The following is a 13,127-nucleotide window of genomic DNA, read 5'->3' as shown; positions in this document are numbered from 1 at the left end:
CAAACCAACGTATTTCCCTTTATGGCACCATACTGGGATTTCTTACAGCATTTTCTAATTCTGTTTACGATAGCTTATGCCAAAGAAAATAGAGACTGGGATCATATATGTACTTTTGTTGCTGAAAATAAAAAACGGTGTTCCTGTAGTGTAGGTTAGAAATATTTTATCATACTTTTCATTAGTTTTTTTTGGTGTGAATATTTGTATTAAGAGCATTTAACTAACTATTTATGCTCTATTTCATGTAGTAGCTGCTCTAATCCATCTTGTGTTACCTGAGGTTGTGAAATAACTTGAGGGTTTGATCACTGATAATTATTTTAAATAAATATTTGTACACGTAGTTTTATTGGAAATTCTACAATTCTTGGGAAAGTGATTTAATGACATTACATTGTAAATAGATTAATTTTTTTTGCTAGGATGTAGTATTATGAGTATTTTTCCTGATTTATACCTTTGAATATGATGATCAGGTGAAATACTGATTTAATGAAAATATTTATTTCCCTTACACGGAACTGGCTGCAGGGCATTCAAAATATATGTAAGAAAAACGGATTGGTAAATTCAAAATGGAATAGTGAAGTGAATGTCTGAATGAATCTCCAGACATACTGAGTGGGATATAGAACCATGGCACTAAGGTATTCCAGGAATGCTTACTTGCTGCCAGTTTCCAGCACTTTGTTCCATGTCTCAGGATACTCTGGGTGTTCTTCAAAGCCCAGCCTCAGTGTATAAGAATCCTATGGTGTTCTCAAAGTTTCTGGTAATTACAATTATATAGAAAAATGGGAAATGACAACGCTAAAGACTCAAAAAACAGAAGGCCAACAAAACCCATTATTTTTATGTGTATCACAATTCAGACTGATGCGAATGTGTTGATGTGCTTACTTTTTACTTCAGAAGTTTCTGGTGACATGGCTGATGAGATCACACACTTAACTACTCGAGCAGGATTTTTCAGCATTGAGAAAAGGGAGTCTGGCTTCTGCTAATTTTATTCCTTTACTGCAGAACTTTCTACAAGCAGATACACGTTTTGAAATGGGAGGACCTATGTGGCAAAATCAACATGTCTCTTACGTTTGCAAGTGCCTCTAAGGAGGATGCTGCTAACAAGACACCTATTTAAAACAATTCTGGGGAGCAGCTAAGTCTGATTTATTTTTTAAATCCTTATTTTAGAGCACCTATTTTTGTAGCGTATGCTAAATAAACCTTCTCTAACAATACCCTTTATTTTCCTTTCGCTTAACTGAAGAGGAAAATACAATACACGAAGGCATATGTTCCACAGAGTTGTCTAGAATAGCAAACTACTATAGTTCGTAGAAGTGTCGAGCTGCTCTGACTTCTGCAGAGCAGCAGTCTCGGGGGCAGTAGTGGGTGCTGACCACCAGGATAAGGAGGCTGATAAAACCATACTGTCTTTCTACTGGCTTGGCATCAGGTGTTCACATTACATTTTATAGGATTTCTTTATTTTGGTTACTGTTCCCCCTACAACGGCATACTTTGAAGCTTATTTGGTAATTTATTTATTAACCTTTACTTTTAGTGTTGGGGTTTTTTTTCAAAGAACAGTAAAGAAAAGCGGCGCTCTGCGTTCTTGCTGCACTGACAGCATAGCGGCATAGCTAGAGGTCAGCCAAAGGAATCAATTATGATTTGGAAAAAGGCAAGCCCTGGGTCCCTGCCAGTCTGCAAATAGACTGGGCAGTTCGCTATTTCTGACAACAGGTGTGCAATTGTAAATGACCAAAAATACGCTGTTTTCTCGGCTTCTTTTGCAACAGCAGGTGACATGTTGACATTAGAAATAGCAGGCAACGCGATGCCTTATGATTGTGCTCTGGAGTACTAGCCAAATTCTTGATCGCTGGTGATAAAAAGATCTATTGTGTAAGATTTGTATGTTTGCACCGACGCTTCCATATGATACTATTTTTCTATAGGCTTTTTTGGTAAGGTGATATTTCAGTATAAATATCGCATGTCCGTATTTTTTCCCCTGTCAGTTTTAGAAAGCCATTTATGACATGGATATCAATAGTGAGACAGGATTTTCAAGCAGTGTAAAATTTATGCAAAGCAAAATTAATACCTCTGTACAACTGGATAATTCTGTATTTAAATATTCAAAGATATCAAAAACTTCTGCCTTGATCTCCTTTTTTTGAAAGAAAAATTTGGTTTTTTTTCTCAGTAGGCATGATAAATAGTAGGTTAAGAATTTATCTGCTTGGGATATAAACGAAGCAAAAGCATCACGGGTCTGAGTATTACATTCAGCTCTGTACAAAGACTCAGTTAAAATCCTTTAATGAAGTAGCTGACACCTGTGAAAAAAAGGAGGAAAAAAAGGCACGTGTGTGTGTGCCCAGTACTTAAGCTGGAGAAGTGGTGAGTCCCAGTGTCAAATCCTGAAGTAATGACTGTGATTGTTTGCGGTACTGCTTTGCGTAGCCTTCAGGAGTAGTAAGTGTAGCCTGGGCTGGGGAATCTGAACCGTTGTCAGGATTCCTGATAGGTTTCCATAGCTCATGCTGGGAGCTGGGGCTACGTGCTACGGAAAATAGTTGGAAATCGATGTTCTGTAACCCACGCTTTAGCAACCACCTGAATCTTCAAAGTGAGGGAACACTACGCTGAAGAGAACAGGAAACAGAAACAGTGAATACCTGGAGTTCAAAAGCCTGAGAGCGAGTTCCCAGTCTGCTTTGTAACAAGTAATTCGTGCCTACAGTTACTGCATGTTACTACCATTGTTTAGCAAAGGCGGAGGTACCGCCATCTGCAATTTCACTACTGCCTGCCAGAAGTTTTATGTACAGTGTGCGCATTTAGTGAGTGACTGCTCCACTTGTGTTTCATCCTTGTAGACTGTTTGTAAATAAAATAAGGGAAAAGCGTTGTACTGTGGGATGCTAATCTTTTATCAGATCAGTAAAGACAATAACTGAGCAAAACAGTTGCTATTTGAGTTCTGAGCAAGTGGTTTTTAAAGAAGATAATTTGTACCCTTTTAATTGTGGAAAGCTTGCGTTAAGCAATGGCATCTAGGAGCTTGACAAGTTAAAAACATAACAAAGTGATCTTAAGACTCAGGAAATACTCCTTGATATTAGAGACAGCTTTCCAGTTGGCACAGTTTGAGTTTTATGGCAATTATATAAATGGCAGCAATTTGGTTTTAAAAAATTATTGTATGAACAGTGATTTCTAAGTTTATGGTGTATTAAGTATTCAACAGCCCTTACCACTTACTTCAAAAGAAATAGCTTCTTAACATGCTAGAAATTTACAGATGGAAAATGTTAATAAATTGCTGATAATTGCTGACTTTTTTCAGTTTAGCTTACCTTCCTAAGGAAAGGGAACTTACCTGTTCTTATTTTCACACCGCAGCACAGTAGGAGTCTGCTCAATAAGTGCGCTGCAGTGTGAAAAGAAATTGGAATTCTATTTTTTTACAATTGATGTTTGGAAGATGCAAAAAAAGTAGTCAGAAACCACCAAGTATAGTTGGTAACAGTAAAATCTTCTTTATCACTCTTAGTTCTGGGTAACTGATCAGTACTTCTGTTCAGCTCCAGGAAGGTCAGTTTATTTCCAAAGAAAATACTTACGTCTTGGTGCTGGGTCACACAAGCACTTTTTGGTTCTTGAAGGAAGACTTCTGCTGCTAAAGCACCTAATATTACTCTAAGTAAGTTTCATTAACGGTGAAAACAGCAGAAATACTATTGTTACTAATCATTAGATACAGCCTAGACAACATTTGGCAGACTCCAGGCATCTTTATGTGCTGGAAGTCTGTGGCCCCTGGAACTGTCTTTACTTAAAAGTTGTTGTAGAGGAGAATGCTGTCATCAGACTCCGAGCAAGGTTCTTACTTGCTGTCTTAAGTGAAGCTTGGCATAATTGTGAATAAGCCTTTCATTCTTTTTCTATCTTCCCGCAGTGCATAGACATGCTCTCTGCCTGTCTTCTCTGTATTTCTATGAAGTGGGAGAAAATTAACTGTGTTAGAAAACAAGTGGAGGCTGACAGATAGCAGATGAATGCCAGACAAGTATTTTATGTGTATGTTATAGCTAAGCTTCAAAACTGGTAAAGATTGTGCTAGTCTTCTCTGGGAATGAAGCATTAACTGGTTTAAAAAAGCTTAGACGTAGTGTTACGAGCACACGTACGCACACCAACGCTGAAAAGATTATTACAAGATTGTGAAAACCTCGAAGTTCAGAAATAGATGTGAAATATTATTTAAGCTGCCTTGTGTTGCTACAGTGTAATTAGAAACTGTCTGATGATGATTTTTTTCTAACCCATTTCTGGTATTAAACCAATGTGTGATAACAATGATTCTTAATCGGTAGAATAGTGACCTCCGGTATTGCAAAAGTTGAACGGTGAAGACGTAAGGTAGGGGGTTGTAGACAGCAAGAAGATAGCTTCTTGGTTCAGGGCTGAAATGCGGAGTTCCTATGTATTGTTAATCCACTTAAAATAAAATTATCCCCAACTGTCCATTAATTTGGTGTTTCCCATTTCTTTTCTTTTTTTAGTCTGCCTGGCTTGAAATGCTTGGATCTGATTTTCAGAGTTGATCCAGCTTTGAAAGACCAAATCCATTCATCAGAAGTTGTGCTTTGAAAATACAGGAGACTGAGTATTCTGATAAACTGCTGTCTTAAGTGAAGCAGCCAGCTTCTGTGCATGGAGAAGGTCTTAAAATCCAGGAGGTAAGTCATGGAGCACAAACGGAAACACGAGGAAAGTATGAGCCTCTTGGAAAAAGCGGACTAGATGGTTTCATTCAGGGCTTCGGACTGTCTTAACCCCAGATTGAGAAGGCAGTGAGCACAGAAGAGAGGCAGAATCTCAGATCTGGCTGCTGGCATTGCTTGTTTTAGAGAAAGACTGACTTCACCCTTGTGGGTATGGTGCTTGGGTAGTGTTGGTGTTTTTAGAACCTGCAGAGGCATCAAAACTGCACAGGGATGATGGAAACCTCAGAGGTCATAGCTGTGAAGCAACTTCCTGAGTAGTATGTTGAAGTAATATTTTCGCTAGATTTGTAATTTGGCCAAATCTGATAAGATTTTCAATCTGAATTCAAAAGGCAGCTTCTTTACGCATGGTTATTCCCTTCACTGAAACACAGGGTTCTAAATTTGTTTCTTGATTTGTTTTATTTTTATTAATGAAACACTTTTTAATGTCCTTCCTTCATTTCTGAAAAGGCTGATGGTTTTTTATATGTCATTCAGCCTACAAAATTTCACCTATTGCGGAAAACTTCAGCCTGGCTGATTATAATCTAATAGAACTATAAGAAACTAAAGACTGTTATTACTGAAAAAAAAAGTTTTGATTAAAAAAAATGGTTTTGAAGTCTGAGGAATCAGATTATGTCTCAGCAAATAAATACTTGATGTATTTCCTCACTGAGATCAGTAGAAATGGATTTTCCCCAAGAGTTTGGAAGTCTGTTTAATTGATATAGCCAGTCAAAAGTATTGCTTGCTTATCTAGAAGTGTCTGTTTTGCTGAGATTCTCTTTTAAGTAGTCTATTGGATGGGTTTCTCCTTTTTTGTCCATGTAGCCTGGACCAAAAAAAACCCCAAACAAACCCCCCAAAAAAACCCACCAAAAAAACCCAACCCCAAACCCTACTTTTTCAAATCTTCCTACCCTAAAGACACATCTTCTAATGTCTTCCCTCTTCTGCGTTCAGTTTGCCAAGGCAGAGGATGTTTTGATACCCGTTCTAACTTGGTCATAATTTTTCAAAAACTGTAAAACACAAGCTCATGTAAGCCAGGCACCTTCCCTGCTATTATTATTGCTCTTCTTTAACTTGAACTGAATGCGGAGTTCTAAGTGCTGCATCACTAATGGCATTCTGATCTTTGAAACCAAATTACGAAGTAAGAATCTTAAAAACTTCAACTTGTAAAAGGAGAGTTACAATTCACAGCTTACTTTAAATTTGCACTGTAGTGAAAAATGTCATTAACACTCACCTGCTGGGGCTTACATGCCACCACAGTTGGGTGGCTGGGCACACATTTCTTCAAAACTAAACCAGCAATTTGGTTTGCTCTTGTCAAAGGCTGAGTCGTCGTCATTTCCAGGTGTCCGCAGCATTCAGGATCAAACAAGCAATGCACTGATTCAGTGTGGAACAAGGTACAGTGATGGGTTTTTTGGAGAGAGGAAAAAAAATGCAAGATGGAGGCATTTGCTCTTACTGAACATACGGAATGAGGCAATATAGAAATAAGACAGGCCAACTATTATTACTTGTGGTATAGGTAGTCATTGGAACAAAGGAAACAAATAAACACTGTCAAGAAGCCAGCTATTGCTGCAGAAGCTCATGTCTGCTCTGACAGTAATAGTGATGATTTGTGTACGCAAAGTTGAGGATAGGTAACTAAACTAAAAGAGAAATCTTGATGAATGGCTTTTGACACTGATTTTGAAATTATTATGGAGAGGCTTGCTCTCCAAAATGGCTGGTGGAGCAGCATCTTAATCAGATAGAGTACCCACATGTAGTTTCCACTGCAAGAGTCTGGATCTCTGTTAGATACCGTTTCTCTTCTGTTCATTAGGTTATTGCTAAGGACATTAGGACCAACATCCTAACGATATTGTTTTATTAGTATAATTTTTTCATTTAAAAAAAAAAACAGATTAAAAATAGAGCAATTTTATAGGCATAAGAGATGCAACAGCCAAAAAAATGCAGTTAACATCTACAGTTCAAGTAGACCAAAAACCAGATGTTTTTTTTCTGTGGATTTAATTACACTTCTTTCATTCCAAAACAGCATTTACAGTAACTAAAATTTTGCTCAAAACTAAATTCCTGTAAATCATTTAATTCTATGACTTTTTTTTCCATAAATGTTGTTGAAAATACAGAGATGAAGAAATTCTGAAATAGAAATACACATGTTCCTAAAAGTTCTAAAAAGAAAACTTTTCACTTTCCAAAAATGCCTTTTTTCTGAATTATTTTTCCCTATGGAAATTTGTCAGCATCATCCTTTCCATGGGAATTTGCTTTGGACAGATAGGTATTTTCCAAGAGAAGAATTTCTGTTGCTGCACTGTATCTATATCACTCTAAGTGCTTTTTCTTGTTTTGAAAACGTTTGAGTTCTGTGCTTACTGGAAACCGGGAGGGTTTCTCTACGCTCTGCTTCCCATGTCGAATATTTTCTTTTCCTCAGCAAGTCGCACAGTTCAGCGTAAGCATTGGAATATCGGCCTGCATGGACAGCTGGCTGATCTCGTGACGCTGAGTTTTGGGCAACTGTTTTTAAAGGATGAGGTTTCCTTGGGAAGACTTAGCTAAGCTCAGACCTGTGATGGTTGTACTAGATATTGCATAGATTTTAAGCCAAATTCAATGTATTCTGTATATTTCTACATTACAACTCTCTTCCACAATATCATCTATATTAATAGCATGACTTGTAGTAGAATGTATGGATCCCTGTTACTTTTCCCTCGTTGAAATCATATCTCTACTCACGGGTAAGCATTGATGATGATTGGGGAGTAGTAAGAGTGTTTGCATTGTAAGGGATCATGTCAGAAAGGGTTTCATAAAGAGAAAGGTTTTGCGCTATTCACAGAAGACAGACTGTTATCTTCTAGAAAATAATTCTCTAGCTACATTCTCTGGATAAGGAATCCCTTCCCACAGTTCTTAGCCATTTTTGGATCTTCCTTATCACAGAATCTCTATCATAATAAAATACAACTTAAAATTTGTTTCTGGTGAATTTGCGTTTGATTTATGAGCTGATTTCAGTGTTTGCATCAAGTCTTTGACTGGTATCAAGTAAGTCAAGCTCAAGGGGAAGAATGTAAATACGTTCTTACTGCAGCCTAATCCATGGAGAAGAAGTGCTGTGCCTTGTGTCTGTATTGAGCAAATAACTTAAGCCTAGAGATAGGACCATTCTTGTATAAAGAAAGCAAATAAAAGTGAGCATAAAACTAGAATAATTTTAATTTTTTTTAAAGTGAATGGTTAGTACTTAATCAGACTTTTTCATTTATAATACCTATTTAAAATGTGCATTTATATTATATTTAATTTATCTCCTGCTTGCATGCATATAATGATCTAGTTCTTAGTAACAGTGTGACCTAGTAGTTGGTAGCAGGAGGTAAAAGAAAAGAAGAGCAAACAAACCGTGATGTTTCAAAAGAGATTAATAAGAACTGCGATTCTGCAATTGATTGTAAATTAACATGAGATGAAATTTGAAAAAGTTTAGAAAAGTAGGTACTCATAGTTTACAGGAATGTAGCTGTGTCTGATTCATTCTTTAATCCTGTCAGAATTTTGAGACAAGCTGTGCAAACAGGTGAAGCAAGGACACTACACTTTCCAAAATGATACTGCCGTACTTTTTGAAAGTGGTATCGTACACATTGTAAGGACAGCGAATGCTACTGAGAGGCATCATCTTAGAAAGGGTAATGAAAGAAGTTGGTTAAGTATTTTAAGTGGTGTTTCCTTTGTGCCTGGTACAGTATGTATCTCTAGAAGATCCAGTACGGTGTTGAAAGCGTGAGGATTTCTGTTGTGTGAATCACCATAAGAATGGCAGCATCATGGCTTTAGGACTTAGAAAAGCTTTTGGAAGAATTGATTCGAAGTGATGTTCTAGATGTTCCACAAGTTAGTCTTTAATTGTTCTATACAATGAGGTAGCAGTTGTTGCTAATGTTAGATTTGCAACTGTGTCAGTGACTTGGATTGCTCGGTATGAGTAGTAAGACATCAGCTGATGGTAATATTGGTGCTGTCAAGGTTTTTCATAATTTTCACGTCTCCTAGATGGGTTTGCTGCATGTCACTGCTACTGTCTGGTGTTGTCCTGGAGCTGTTAATCACAGCAAATTGGCAAAATTATTTTATTGAGGACTAGTAAATAGGAATGCTTTTATGATTACTTATAGTTACTTTTTTATTATACTTGACTGTGTAGTTAACTGCAAAAAGATAGAATTCTACAGCTGCTCTAAAGCTCCCTTCATTAACTGAAATTTTTTGAAGGTGAGCAATAGTATTATGTTTCTGAGTGTGAGAGTCCAACAAGGTGAACAGTTTAATCATTGGAGTTCAGCATCATACGCATCGAACCATCGCAAAATAGATCTTGTATTGTGTTCTCTTGTACAGATCTTGTTAATACAGTGGCAAATGAGCTGAGTTTGAAATCAAGGAATGAACAAAGTAGGAACCTCAGTACCTTCTATTTTACATCTCATTGATCTGGAAGAATCTCTACTTTAGCAAGAAGATGTGCTTAGAGGCACGAGACTAGGCATGTGGCATCATCATTGTAATAATTACTCATCAGTTACGAATACAGACATTCAAGCTTCTGTTTTTAGTTGTGTCGTTGAATTGCTGTGCATTAATACCTCATCTCTCTGCGTTTCTGTATCTCCATCTTTTAGAATATCATTACTTTCCATAACAAAATATTCTGAGATCCTTTAAAATATGAGGTGTGTAAGGTGCAAAGTGCTACTACAGCGCTCAGCAAACTGGATCTGCAGCAAACAGTATGAAATACGCCTTAGAGGATCCTAATTAATTTAGAACCACAGTAAACAAATGGCTTGTCACTTTCAGTTTATATAAGTATAAAAAAAAGTCGAGGTTGGGGTCAGAAACACTCGCAAGAACATATGCTTAACAAACCGCAGTAAGCAGAACAAACCAGAGTAAGTCTAAGCAGAAGCAGAGATAACCCTGGCACCATCAGCAGATTGTATGGCTACGATCCAGAATGCAAACAGAAGATTGTTCAAACAAGTCATTCATATATTTAATTAACTATGGCAAAGTGTTCCAATTGTGAGAGGTTATTTTAATATTGTGCAAATGCCATACTAACCACATGCTCACCCCTGTTCCTCTGGAGATAACAGCAAAACTCCCACTGACTTAAACAGGAGCAAGACAGGACATTGAATATTGAAAATCAGGGGTTATATTGGGTGCCATTAAATCTTCAAATCTGTGAAAACAGCAGACTGAAGAGAGCAGAATATCTGCTATTTTAATAGAAATCTTGGCAATTTATTATCTTTCTGTAACCTGAACTCTTAATAAAAACATTAGGGTAACTACTTAAATTTGTGTAATTTCCATCTTTAGATGTGTGTGTATATTTCTGTACAATATAATTAAGTGTGTATATACCTATGTGTACACAAACACACAAATAGCTGTATGTGCTGAGGGGAAGGTCATCGCGTGTTTGATCCTTGTTCTGGCCGTTAGTCTGTGGCTGAACAGCCATGGCTGGGAGTGGTATAGCCCTTGCAGCTGTGCTCAGGAGCTCTGCTGCCTCTCCTGCCCTTGGCGAGGGAAGAGGAGGAGGCTTTGGTTGGTTTGTTCGTTTTAACGTGAAGCAGAGGCGGGACTGAGAAGACAACCATTTGAGCCAGTCTGTGCACCACCACGGAAGGGGCACTTGCCCAGCCAGGCTTTCCTGCCAGTTGCCCTGCACTGGTGGACTTGGTCGTGCAGCTGCTCAGGTGGATCAGCACGCTAATAAGGCTGAAAGCCAGCTCACCCTCCGAAAAATTAGTTTTGAGCCCTGTAGGTTCTCTCGCCCGGCTAGTTTCAGAACCATTTGGGGTGCTGGTATAGGAAGGGAGGGAACAGGGGACAGCAGGAGGAATGCTTTTGGAGGCTGTGTGGCTTAAATCAGCTATAAAACCAGGCTGCCAATCCCGCAGTGGTGATCGATCAATCAGCCTGGGAGCAGAGAGGAGGAGCTGAGCTCTAAAGAGGAGAAGGAGGTGGTGGCAGCCCCAGGCAGTGAGAGGCCAAGGGTAGGAAAGGAAAGGCAAGTGCTGCATCTGGTGATTTGTGAAACAGTGACAATTTTCTAAAGTAAAGGTGTAATCGCCAAAATGTTGGAAAGAGTTCATCTATACGGTTCCCTTGAATCATCAGGCTAAATGTCGACTATATTGCTTAATCCTGTAGACAAGAAAGTCGGAGGTAGATTTTAAAGTTTTAGCCCTGCTTAAGTATTGTATGCCATGTCTCCCTCTGCAAGGAAGGATTCAATTGCCTAATTTAAGTTACTTAAAATTGTCAACTTTGGTAAAAGCTTATTTAAATAAGAAAGATGTTGTCATACTTCCTTTTCAGCTGAAAAAATTTACTGTCAGTCTTTTCCTCAATCAGAAATAAGTAGATTGTTTGAAGAGTGGTTTAAATTTCTTGTTTTCCAAGGTGAAAGGGAAAACATACACTCGTCAAAGCAAGGAAGGGAATTAAACCCAGGTCATGTTAGTAAACATTCGTTTACTGGCTAAAATGGCATAGATTACTTCCTCCTGCTGTTTTGGAAGGAAAGAAATTATTCCATGCTTTAGCAACAAACTCGTGGAGGAAGTATTTCTGCTTGAATTTTCTTATATATTTTGGCTTAGCCACCAAACCGAAAAAGCAATTATTTGTACAACATCAGTCATCACCATTATGGGAATAGATATGTCACATTTTGTAAGAAACAGGTAATATTTTCTGTCTGGTTCTTCAAAAAAAAAAAAAAAAAGATAGGCAGAAAGAAAGCAGTTACTTGAAGGTGCTCAGAGTTATGGAATACTGCAAGAGTTGCAGGCAGCCGGTAACTCACGGCCAGAGTGCAGGGTGACTTGTGTCTAATACCCAAGGTGGGTTATTAGAATGACCTGAGCAGTGGAAAGCTTATAGTACCACAGCAGACTGGCGGAACTTGGTTTGCTTAAAAATAACATACGGGGGGCTCAGATGGAGGGTGATTTCCTATCTGTAAATGTGTCGAGGAAGTAAACACAGTGAATGGGAAGGAGCTGTTTAAGCAGAAGGATGATGACGGCATAGTGGCAAATAGTTACCATCAGGCTGGGAGAACAGCAGGGCAGAGATTTCTGACCATAAGAATGGTAGTTTCTGGAATAGTCTTTCAGGGTGGAGTACTGGGAATAACAGGCTAGTTCTGTGATGAACCTTGAAAAATCTGTGAATGTTATATTATGTCATGTGAGTATCTGTAACAGTCTGGAATTGGACTTGATGACCAAGATTCCTCTTTCATTCCTATGTTCTTGCATCAGATCTTTGAATTTATGCAAAAGAAATGTAAATGTAACGAGCAGTTTATCAGCTCACCTTGTGAGTTATCCCTAGCTTTGATGGATTTATGTGTAAAATAGTCAATGAACCGATATTAATCAACAGATTCAGTAGCCTCCAACTGTTGTTTGATTTCGTTCTAGTGGTTTAATTTTAGCTACTTCTAATCTTACTGCTGCTTTATTTGAGTACGTGTGCGTATATCCAGAATTTTACATGCTATGTTCTTAAGCACCAAAATTCCGTGCTGTTTTCTGTGAATCAATCACTTCACTGTTTTTTCCCAGAGCAAATACTGTCACTTAGTCCTATCTTTGCAGTTTTTTTTTAGCTACATTTTTTTTTAGCTACATTTTTTCTCAAACTTTGGTATCGCCGACCTTATGTAGCTCTCCAAATGATTATGCTAGAAACGAATACACACCGTAATCTTCCCCAGGCATAACAAATGATTGATGGGAGTCAGAAGGACTCATCCCACAGAAGGTACTAGCCTATTATCTGAAGATACAAAAATACAAATTTTTCTCAAAATTGGTGTCTATATACAGTTAAAGATTAAAACAATAATGCAGATATTCTTAAATTAGTCACAGCTTTATTAAACAGTGATAAGCACAAAAGATTTTCATGGTCATTAGTAGGGGATTGCTACATACCCAGGCTGTATTACAGTTCCTTTATAAGTGACCGTGAATATTCCAGATACAGATAACGTGACTGATGGGTTTCTAACCCCAGGCAAAGTTTCAGGGCCAAATCTAGAATGTTTCCCTGGAAATTTTTCTCGCTCATTAACCTTGTAAATCAATTGGAGATTATGGGATTGGTTTTCCTCTATTAAGGGGGAGGAGGGGGGAGCAGGAAGCTGTGCAGTGTCATCGGTTTGTGTGTACATATTGGAATTTCCTTTTGTAACTTAAGATCATT

Source organism: Chroicocephalus ridibundus, chromosome 11, assembly GCF_963924245.1.
Source record: "Chroicocephalus ridibundus chromosome 11, bChrRid1.1, whole genome shotgun sequence".
NCBI classification, from domain to species: Eukaryota; Metazoa; Chordata; class Aves; order Charadriiformes; family Laridae; genus Chroicocephalus; species Chroicocephalus ridibundus.
This window is presented reverse-complemented; position numbering follows the sequence as displayed.